The sequence below is a fragment of the Lycium barbarum genome, chromosome 8 (genome assembly GCF_019175385.1).
Source record: "Lycium barbarum isolate Lr01 chromosome 8, ASM1917538v2, whole genome shotgun sequence".
NCBI lineage: Eukaryota > Viridiplantae > Streptophyta > Magnoliopsida > Solanales > Solanaceae > Lycium > Lycium barbarum.
Genome location: NC_083344.1, coordinates 127589231 through 127601415, shown reverse-complemented (window position 1 = coordinate 127601415; position 12185 = coordinate 127589231). Strand labels below are relative to the sequence as shown.

Below are 12185 nucleotides of genomic sequence, written 5' to 3'. Positions count from 1 at the left end.
TATAGTACAGTAGTAATTTTCAATAATGTTTTTCACGCGGGGGCGCGTGTACTTGTGCTCTCTCCGTTTACTTTTACTTGTCACTATGATTCAACACGATGCTCATATTAATTGGTACATAATTTTAATGGACTTGAAAAAATAACTTGAAATGAGTAAGTAGCACTATGGGTAAAACATGAAGAAAAAAATTATTTTCTTTGATATGCTAAAGTGAAAATATATTTTTAAAATATCGGACATGTAAAAGTGACAGAGGTAGTAAAATGAATTCTACCACCACTTTCCATGTTGATTTTTATCCATTCCTTTTTTAGTAAGTTTTGGGAAAGCAAGAAGAAGGTAGGGTCCTAAATTTAGTATGCCGGAATGTATTTTTTCAAAAACTATTTTTTAAATGTTTGATAGATGAGTTAAATTAAATTTTAGATAAAAAAAATATTAAAGATTGAAAATAATATTAATAATTTATATATGTTTTTTTGAAAAAGTCCTTATATAAAGATTGAAAATAATGTATAAAATTAAAGAATTGAATAGTTGTTATAAAAATGATTTTGGCATAGGTAGATAAGTCATTTTCTCTTTTTTGGTGATAACTAATACTAAGTACTATGATATTTTGACAAAGTCCTTATATTGAAGATTGAAAATATGTGTAAAATTAAGAATTGAAATAGTTGTTAGAAAAATGACTTTTCCATAATAGGATAAGTTATTTTCTCTTCTCTGGTGAAAAATGTTTTCTTAAAGATAATAACTCTTAAAAATCAAAAAGCGCACGATAATTTTAATACCAAAAACAAAAACAAAAAAACATTAGCTGGCCGTACTTATCTCCAATGAAAGGCATCGATGGCCATGAATTTCAAAAGGGTTGACACTTGACAAGCAGTCTCTAAATACTCTCTATCAATGAGTAGATTAGATTTTTTATAATAGATCTTTGTACACCGTATTAGTAAGTGTGTACCAATTTCAATTATGGCTGATAAATTTAGTTCATTCACTCGTTCAACATAACTTGTTTAAGGTTGGATAGTGTATAGGGCAAAAATTCGTAGATACCAAGTGGACGTATTAAAAGATGACACGTGACGATAGTGACAGGTCAGATTCGAGTCGAAAGACTCAGGGAAAGGATACAACGCTCTGGAAAAGTAATTTGGTAACTGCAATTAGAGACAAAAACTATAAATGGCCCGGAGAAGCATGCTAACTCACCGGTCAAATGTCAGTCTATGCACAGCCATTACAAGAAATCTCAAGGCTTCCTCGTGTAACGCCCTAAATTTATTATTGGCATTTAAATAATCTTACTCTTGTAGTAAATACTTTTTATTATTTTTCAAAATTTTAGTTTTTGTTTGAAAAAAAAAATTTGGACTTGTCATTTTTTTTTTTGGATCTTGAAGCCCATAGTTGGACCCATTTGATAAAAATGGGTACTACCTTCTAACTAAAAGAAAAAAAGACCATTTTCTTTCACTCCCACTCTCTACTCTCCAAATAGCATCAAAATCCTTCTAGTTTTCATGCTTTGAATATATATTTTGGAAGGTTGCCACCGAAAATCAAATAGGTTAAGCCTTCTTTTGAAAATCCTAGGTTTTGGGTTTGTGAAGAAGTTCAATCAATCTTGTGGTAAGTTTGTTATTCCACATATTTTGGGTGAAATATTCAAGTTTTTGTTAGAGATTCACACTAAAAAAACAGGGATTTTCGACCAAAAATTTCGACCACACGAGGTCGAAAAAGCCTTTATTTCGACCAATTTTTCGACCACACGCGTAGGTCGATAACAGCTTGGTCGAAATTTTTTTTTCGACCACGTGTGGTCGAAATCACATTCTACCGAAATTAAGAGAAAAATTGTTTTCAACCACATGTGGTCGAAAAAATTATTTTTATATTAAATTATATTTAACTTTTTCGACTACGTGTGGTCGAAAACATTATTTATATTTAAATATAAAAAGAAAATAAAAATTCAATTTCGACCACATGTGGTCGAAATTGTAAAATGGGCCCAGAATTTCGACCACATGTGGTCGAAATTGAATTTTTATTTTCTTTTTTTCGACCTCATGTGGTCGAAATTGTGAAATATCTGGGCTGATTTCGACCACATGTGGTCGAAAATCTGGAATATTTTTTCCAGCATTTATCTGCTTTTGGCAGCCCACCTGCCAATTTCCAAATAGTCAAATTCATCGACCAAAACAGTCATCCAATTCATCAACAATGCAACACAACAACCATAAATAATGTTCAAACACTTGAACACTTAAACATTGTCCATTCAAACACTTATAAACAATCAAATTCAACCTCAAAGTACTTAAAATTAAAACTACATTCAATCACTTAAACATCATAAACTACATTCAAACACTTAAACATCATAAACATCATTCAAACACTTAAACATTATAAACTTAAAAGTACTTCTAATTCGAACTAAAACTACATTTAAACCTTAAAGATAATATACATATCCATTTAAACATATCCATCATAAACTATTAATTTGGGCTTGCATACCCAACATCCTAGCCTCCGAGGAATTAAGTGTTCTTGTTAGCTGAGCAACTTGATGCTTCATAGCTTCATACTCCTTAGAATCAAGAAAAAAAGAAAAATCTCATCAGACAACAACATCCTAGGTCTAATATATTAATGTTCACCACACATCAATATCAAAACATGATACCTTAGATACGAAAGAGTCATTATCTTTAATAATGAAGGATTTCGGCCCACAAAATTGTGTCATTCAGATTTGTCAATCTTTTCGTCCTGATTTGAGTCTGCTTCCAAAAATGTCTGCACGTTGAAATACATTTACTAGTTACTAAAATTGGAATGGTAATGATCTGGTCTAAATTTTTTGAAATTTTCGACCACATGTGGTCGAAAATAATTAAGTCAGATTTGACCGACTTTAACTTAATTATTTCGACCACATGTAGTCGAAATTAGATTTTTATTTTTATTTTTTAATTAATTGTTTTATATATATATAATTTAATTATGTATAAAATGTTTTTTTTCCCATTTCTTATTTGTATAAAAATTAATTTCGACCACACGTGGTCGAAATGCATTTTTCCTATTAAAAAATCGACCCGGTGTGGTCGAAATTCTATAAAAAATTAAATAAAAATTAAATTCTTCAAATTTCGACCGCCCGTGGTCGATTTTGTTTCGACCAAAAGTGTGGTCGAAATTTTTAGGTCGAAAATGCCCATTTTTTTAGTAGTGATTTTGAAACCTTGAAGTAAGGAAATTTAATCCTGTTTTTGAAGCTGGCAGCAGTTAGTATTTTGACCATAACTTTTTATCTATGAGTTGAAATTTGGTGATTCAAAAGTCTGTGGAAAGATAAGAAAATTATCCACAACTTTCATGTTTTGCAAAAATCCTAATTCCTCTATTTACTATGTCAAAAATGGGCTGCAAGGCAGCACATAGCTGCTGTCCAGAAATTTTTCTACTTAAAAATTTGCAATAATGGCGAACCATTTAGACCCGTTTTTGTTCGTCATGATTTAGCTTCTATGTCGTTAAACTCTAGACCTTAAGTGAGTATTCCATTGTGTATTTAAGGTACAAGAGGCTCTTGTAAAAGCTAAGGAAGTCGATATAATTGCTTGATCATTGCTTTGGGAATTGTAACTTCTTGGTGTTTTTCTTTGAGCTTTAGAGGCACTAAAGCTCCAAGGTTTGCACATATTCTTGAATTTCACATTTTATTTAGTTGAAGTATTTTGAATATCTTAAGCTTGGATAAAACTTGTCTTTACTTTAATTTGCTATCCTATTCGGTTGTTGCTAGTTAAATTCTTATTTCGCTATGTTTAATTGAGTATGAATACTTTGAGTCACTCGGCAACTTTGAATATCATTTGGTATCATGTGGAATGCTTTTTGTGAGACAAACTAACTCGCCCACATATACGGATTGCTTGAGCATTATTGCATTTTCGTTGGGACTTTGTCCTTCTTGTGATAGTGACTTTGTCACTTATATTGGCATGTCTCTTGAGATTATTCGGATCTTGTCCCATCTTGACTTTGGATTCACATTTCATCCTAATTATGGATCTTGGTCCATCTTAAGTATGAATGGGGAAGCCACTTTTAACATCGTTCTTGATTCTCTTGATTATTGGGTGACGACCTTACTTGATTTGGTACTTCGGTCCTTCTTGTTATTCGATTATGCTTTGATGTAATTGCATGATGTATGTGTTGGGCGAAATTAATCAAATGGTGAACTTTCTTGGATTTGCTTTGGAAAGCTTCTTGATATTTGAGATTTTGAATATTGATATCTTGAACTATTTTAATATTTGATATTTTATTTTCTTGAAAGGATTGTACCTTCATTTAGTTCTTGATGGTGATTTTGACAAGCTTATTCCTAGAATTTATTCTTGTACTCCTTACATATTATTTGTATATTAAGTGTTAGTTAAGTTTATGTGTCACTAAGCTTTATGCTTAGCGATAGTTTGTTACTATCGTAGGTGATGTTCCGAAAGAGACTTGAGGATGGCCATTTGAAGTAGAATCTTTAGATGCTTAGATGAAGATCACATTTGCATGAGCACATTCATTTTGTATACTTTTGAGGACTTGTACGTGATCCATGTGATACACTTAGATATGCATTTTTGAATAAAATTTGGGTCATGATGCTAATATTTTATAACTTGGTTTTGATGAATGACTTGACTATTTTGGGAGTGTCCATAGCCAAGTCTTGTAATATATTAAATTCAGTACTTGTGTTGAACTTGGGAATTTAACTAGTTTGTATTTGAGATTGGGAGTTGAATTTCATTCTTGGTATGAGCCTTGGATGTTGTAGCATGAAAAATATTTCTCTACTACGTGTTTGATGAATTCTAAAGTGTTGATTTAACTCAAAATAGGTGTTATCCATTTTTATGATTGGATATTTCTATTTTGTTTTAGGAGGTTTCTTTTAGATCATACTATGTTGAGATATCGTATTTGGAAACTTGTTCACATGGGCCTATTTCCGCTACCACATGATAAAGTCATTGTTTTAAATTTGTTTGTTCTACATTTTGCGGTATGCTCGAATACATATGTGTTTATTATATTGTTCTACTCGTGAACATGTTGTCAAATAAATTTTATCCTTAAATTTAGTTATTAGTCTATTTTGCAAAAATACTTTCAGGATGAATATTTAATTTACTTAGTATGGATAAATTTCGATTAGTAGCATCCTCCCTAGGGGGGGTTGCTACACCTCGAGTCTTAAATGCGCATTAATACCCTTTATTACCATTCATTGTCATAGCATTAATGTTGGAAGTAAAGAGGGCACGATCTATGGAACTTGTACCCCATAACTCAAGTATAAATAGAGCTTCTCAGTTCATTGTAAGGGGCATCCAATTCTAGCTTAATAATTTACATTCTCGCTTACAAGCAAATTATATTACATTTGCCCATTTATTGTATCGGATTCAAGGGATTCTTCAAGGCGTAATTGTTCATCCCCATTAAGAGATCCCTCCGAGTTCCTACGGCTCAGGCTTATTTGTATTATATTCTTGCTTTATACTTATTTGACTTCATTGCTAATTATTATTACTTTATACTTTTTCATAACAAATCAATTCATCTATCATTTAAACCACTAAACAAATTCAACTGTACCTTTTTTGGGTGAATAGATAGGTTAATGATACGTTTATTTGTTAACTTTGGTATCGCAACGTATCTAAAATTGAACTGATTAAACAAATCATAAAGAAAAACAAAACAAATTAAACCTTGTTGGGTAGGTCGAGTTATAATCTATTGTTTAGCTCATTTTGATCCAACTTGTCTCAACCAACTAATCTTTTAAACAAATTAATGACCCTCCAATTTATTTATTCAACTCATTTCAATTCTTCCAAATTTAATTTAATCCGCCAGTTTAACATTCCTAACTTTAATGTAAAGTAGGGGAATCATTATCCGGATAAGGAATGATAGAACTAGAAATAAGAAACTCATGAAGCACCAATTTGAAAAAGCAAATTCCAAAGAAATATTTGATAGTATTGGACCATATTTCTATTTTGTTGATAATGATGTGTAAACACCTAAACCCTCCGGGAGGAAGTCAATTATTCCTTCCGTTTCAAATTTTCAATACATATGATGCTCTTTTTATTTTTTGGGTGTTCTAAATATTTGAATTGTTTTTATTGCTATATACAATTTATAATTTTTAAAGATTTAAATTTATTAAACTATTGGATCACACTTTACTTTGATCTGATGTTTGCTCTCTTTCAAAGAAATTATTTTATACTTTTATTATTACATTAACATCGTAACTTTTGTTGGACCAAACCCTATCTCATAAAATAAAAGGACAAGAGCATAATATATTTACTTACTGCAAGATCAATTATGCTCCCTCCAGATAAAAAGTGTTCACTTAATCATTTGCAAACCCCTTAAGAAAATATTAACTTCTAAAAAAAATAAGTAATTTAACTAAACTGCTCATAACAAATAGGTATTGGGATTTGATCGCATAGCACTTAATAGGGGTAAATCTGAAAAAATAAGGTTAATTCGGACACTCTTTTTGATCCAAGAAAAAAAAGGCTAAATTTGACCCGGAGGGAGTAACTTTTATCACTCAAGTTTCATTCGTGATGCTTCAATTTTATAATTTACTCAAAACTCATGTACCTAAGCTGTTATTTAAAGTATGATGACAAAGCTTTATATTTAAATAACTATCAATAAAGAATATTGACCTCTTCAGCTCAATTTTAAATTTGCCAAAAAAGAAGCTAGTGGATTAGGATACGCTACGCAACCCCTCCAATATTTTATAATTTGCCGAAAACACCTCTAACTTATTATTTTCAGAAAATTAACGACTTGCAAATAACTATATATAGATAGTCAATTTTGACATCTTTAACTCAATCTTAAATATACGAAAAGGAAGCTAGTTAACTATAGGTTTCATTTGGGGAACTAAGGGGAAAAGGATCACATTGAAGTTTGAGTTTGGTAGAAGGCAGTTGAAGGGTCAATAAAGGAGGCAAAGACCAAAATTCATTGGAGATTGTATTAATTAAAAGGTATATTTACTCTTCGTATTTGAACAATCATAACACCCCCAAAATTAAGATGTTTGTAATTTTGAATAGGTTCAGTTACTATTAAGAGTAAAATAGAAAAATAAAATTAATTTTATCTTGAATTTCTGAAAGATAAATAATTTGAGATAACTAATTTTTATAAATTCATTGGAGATTGCTTTATAAAAATTAGTTATCTATGTTATTTTCGGATGACATTTGAGAAAATTTCTTGAATTAGTATTTCTCTTTTCCAATACGTCTCCATTCTCTTGGTTTTCGATTTGGTGTTCGGGGGAATACAGATTTACGGAAGTCCTACTTTAAAAGTATAATACTTTCAATTGAAAATGACTTTAATTTATTCCCAGAAGTCCAATCAAAATCTTTGCTTAAGGATGAAAGAATATTTATTATTTCACTTAGGGGTGTTCAAATGAGACCGAAAAATCGATCCGAACCGTTAAATCGAGTCAAACCGACTTAATAAATCGAAAACCGACTTGATTTGACTTGATTTGGTTTTAAATTTTAAAAAACCGGTAACATTTGATTTGGTTTGGTGTTAAACAAAAAAAAAACCCGAATCAAAAGCAAAGCAAACCAAACCAATAGATACATACATATTTAAAATATTATATATATATATATATATATATACACACACACACACATCTTCATCAAAATTAGGGCTCATTCCAAGTCCAATACAAATTCAAATAACTAGAAAGAAAAGTGTAGCCTATTTAAGTTTAACGTAAAATAAAAAAAATTGCAAATAGAATTTTTCCCTTATTCAGTTTTACGGTTCCCTCATTTACATGTCATCTTAATTACTACTAATAAGCTAGCATTTTATCCGCAACAAATTAAAGGAAAAAAAAATGACAATTGAAATTTAAAAAGATTTGATAAATGACTTTGTCTTTCTATTTATCATTTTCCGTTTTAACTTCTGTGCTTTTTTCTCAATGCTTCATAAACACAATTAGTCTAGATAACAAAAATTCCGGAAGGGCTGCATAATATCAAAAGACTATATGTAGGGAGGTAACTACAATCATGAAAAGTAGATATTATGTTTCCGTAATTCCTATACCCATAACCATAAGCCTATACCTAAATAAAGTTAATGAATTAATTAAGAAGATTCTTAGATTTGAATGGATCACGATTAAAGCCGTATTTAGTTACCATTTGATTCAAAGGTTCTTGTATTAATACATTCTTAAAATTCAAAAAAACCGAATCAAAATTATAAAATCGACAAAATCTAAACCGATAGAATTTATACTATAATGATTTGGTTTGGTTTGAATATTAGAAAAACCAACTTAATTGATTTGGTTTAGTTTTAACCACAAACCGAGTCAAACTGGACCATGAACACCCCTAAATTTTCACTTAGACAATAATATGATCCATCTCCCTATATAATAATAGCCATGGGCCATAATTCTGAAAAAAAAAAAAAATACAGAAATTCGTGATGATGATTGATGAAGGCAAGACCATGAAAAAAGAAGTACGCAAACCCCGTCATTTTTTTTCTAAATAAAAAAGAGTATCTATATCATGATGAAGGGTATTATTTTTATACAGAGTGTAGCTTTAATAAACTGATAGTGTAAAAGATAACACATGTAAATATTAAGAACAAATAATATCAATAACTTGAAAATTAAGAACAAATAATATCAATAATCTGCAACGAAATGTTAAAAAAATACAATTTTAGTATAAAAGTTATTCTATGGTCTATGCGTATAATTTAAATCTTGATATGTAAGCGAGAAAGCTATAAGCAATTAAAACAGATTTCAAGGATCAAATGATTGTGATGGGATGAACAAGACCATGTTATCCTTAATTACAGATCTCGGGTGGAGTATGAAAAAAATCTTATTACATAATGGTTCTTTTTAAATGGAATTTGTATGGTGTGAATCCAATTAGTTGAGTGAGGATATCAAACACTAAGCGAGAAAAAAACAATATATTTCAAGGTTTTCTTGTAAAATTATCCAATGTCATTGTTTCAAATGGCCAATTAGTTATACGTCTTCAACAAAACATGCATTTGCGTCAGAATTCAGAAAATGAATGTGCATATTGGATTGCAGGGGTCCAATTATTGTTGGCCATACCCACTTCATTATACTATATTTCAAGCCCCACCAATGTTTTTAAACATGTAAAAGAAAAACGTATTTATTGTTGGCCATACCCACTTTATTATACTATATTTCAAACCCCACCAATGTTTTTAAATATGTAAAAGAAAAACGTATTGGCACTCACAATTCTAGATCCTGCCGACCAAATCTCAGATTTGTTGCACCCTGAGCAAGTTGGGACGAACTACTACAAGACACTACTTCCAGAGTACTACAGTATGGTTCAAGCACCACAAAGGTCCACAACTTAAGAGAAATAATAAATATAGAACTAAAGGCGAATTGAAAATTTTAAAAAAATTGGTGTGAGACATGGTAGATAGTAATATATATGAAGTGGGATTGACCAACGACCGAAAGCGAACTGAGTTTGAAGGCTTTAAAATTTAAAGCCTTAGTATTTTTAGATTTTATTTAAAATTTGAATTTAACAGAACATGTTTGTTCATGTAATAAGATGACTATTCAGAATAGTCACTTTTAACTCTATAAATAAGACTTTCCTTCATGAAGTGGCTAAGAAAAATCTGCAGGTATACCACGGCCTTTGTTATATTCTAAAGAAATTACTCGTATTTTACCCAATCTGCAATAATATTACTTTAAGGAAAATCGATTCTTCACGCCTCAATGCCATTTCTTTTTGAATTGAATTTACCTATTTTTCTAGCAAGACTTCACTGCCCGCATTATTGCAGAGAAAATGGATGCAGAATTAGTATATAATATAATATTAAGCAAACGTATAGTTATGTAATTATTTATGAAAATTACTTTCATACATACCGTTTGACAAAACAAAAAAACCGAAATAACTCTAAACGGTGATTTCGTTCGCATATAAGCTATAATGCAAGGATGGTTTATGTGATTTTTAATAATGCAGGGTTCTTTGCTATCTTCGAATTAATCTACTCCGTTCCAAAAAAAAAAAAAAAAAAGAATTAATCTATTCACTATTATACGAGTGTCAGTCAATGCAATTATTTGATTTGAAAATATATATTCCAAAATACACTTGTGTATATGTTGCGTCCACGATGAGGTTAATTTGTTGTATTTGTAGATGCATTTAATGTATGGGCTACCACTGAATGTTTTTTAAGGATATATAATTAAAATTTAATGCAGTTAAGTATGTAGAACTTCAATGTGACAGACCTCATCAGTCATCTTCTTTACATTCTGATAATATTCAATTGCAGTGTGGGGACTGAGGGGCGGTTTGCTTTTATTTTAAATGGAAATTGGAGTTTCATCTACTTTTATAAATTTTTATTTTATTTTCTTATTTTACTTAAACCTTTTTTCTTTCTAAAATCGGATGTGCCCGAGGTACTTTAAATTTATTTATTTTCAGATCCATTTGTGTTTTAGTTTCTGCTAATTTTAGCGTTGAATAATCTCTTTGTTAAAAGTAAACTTCTTTGGGTGCAAAAAGATTTTACGTTTCGAACTAGAAAGTCAAATATCCAATCTACTTAAATTGTACTATATATTGGTTACGTTGTAAGTTGTTGGGGGGGAAAACATGATTATTGCGTGAGAATTACTTTTTTATATTTGTTTATTAATTTTGTTTGGTCTTAGTTGGAGTAGGTGGGCAAATACTTACACGAACTCGTGTTTGCACTAAACCGGGTTATTTAAAACTTTAGGGAGAAAACCGCCAGTGTCAAACCTCAGGCATGTTAAAATTGAGGATAATACGCATAGTTAAAGGAGATGAAATGTTTTATGTAATTAACTTATTTACATAATGGACATTTGAGATTACGCACAATTTTTTTTCTTCAAAATTTGAATCGAAAATATCTAAGATGAATATTTTATCATGTGTACATGTGTTCCAATGGAATACGTTGCAATTCGAGTATCTAAATAAAATTTACTGTCAAGTTTGAGAGGTAGTGAATATGTTAAGCCATTAATATAATGCTTAAAGTACTGCTCAATGCATTAATGGTGCCAATAATAATTCAAATTACAATAGAGAGAAATTTAATACTACCTATACGACACAATTCAAACTTTGCTCAGCAATCATGTATAATACTCCTCCTCAATTCACATAATATAGATATAGACGGAAGTAACGTGACCATAATATAGTGTTTAAAAAGTATAAAAAAAATAAAATAAAACTGTTTATGACCCAATCAATATACGAAACGTCGAGATATATAATAGAAAGACTCCATAATTGTCTCATTGCTTTCACAATTAGGCGAAAATTGTAAACAAAAAGTTGAACAAGAAAGTGAAAGAATAATAATATCTGCATTTGTTGATATCTGAACACATAAATGGTGGATTTAATCTTTAGGATGATTCTAGTGAAGTTTAGAAGAGTTGAAGAAACCTAACAGTTGAAAGAAAGGGGCAGCCCTGTGCAGTTCATGATTCATTTGAGAAAAGATTTAAAATAAATAAAATCAAATAAATACTATCGTGTTACTGTTGACTATAATAATAGATGAGCAACTAGGATAAAAAGTCCGTTTCTTTGTTATGCCTTTATTTGCTACCACGGGGGTAGAATTTATTTGCGTCTAAATATTTATACCAAATTAATGAATATACAACATATTTTTCATATGTATATTTACTACTTAACCCTGATAAAGAAACACATATTCTTACTTTGATTTTTAACTGCTGAGATTAAAAAAAAATTGCAGAGTGGGGGAATAGAGCAAAGACCATTTATTTTATTTTTATTTTCTAGTTATTTGGGGTGGATAAAAGGCATTCCAATATCAAGGTAAAAGTCGGTTTCCATTTTCAATTAATTTTACAAATCAAAGACACTAGCTCTCACTATTCCAAGTTTACCCACTTAAGGATTTAAAATCTACAAACCAAATGCAAA

General features: G+C 30.3%; 1 long non-coding RNA gene across 1 annotated transcript; it reads right to left on the bottom strand.

Annotated features, from left to right (window-relative positions):
• Nucleotides 1-2274: 2274 nt before the first annotated feature.
• On the bottom strand, nucleotides 2275-2827 carry LOC132605466 (uncharacterized). Its single transcript, XR_009569192.1, has 2 exons — nucleotides 2714-2827; nucleotides 2275-2617 (listed from the first exon to the last, which is right to left on the bottom strand). It is a non-coding gene; the product is annotated as an uncharacterized LOC132605466 (long non-coding RNA).
• Nucleotides 2828-12185: the final 9358 nt, after the last annotated feature.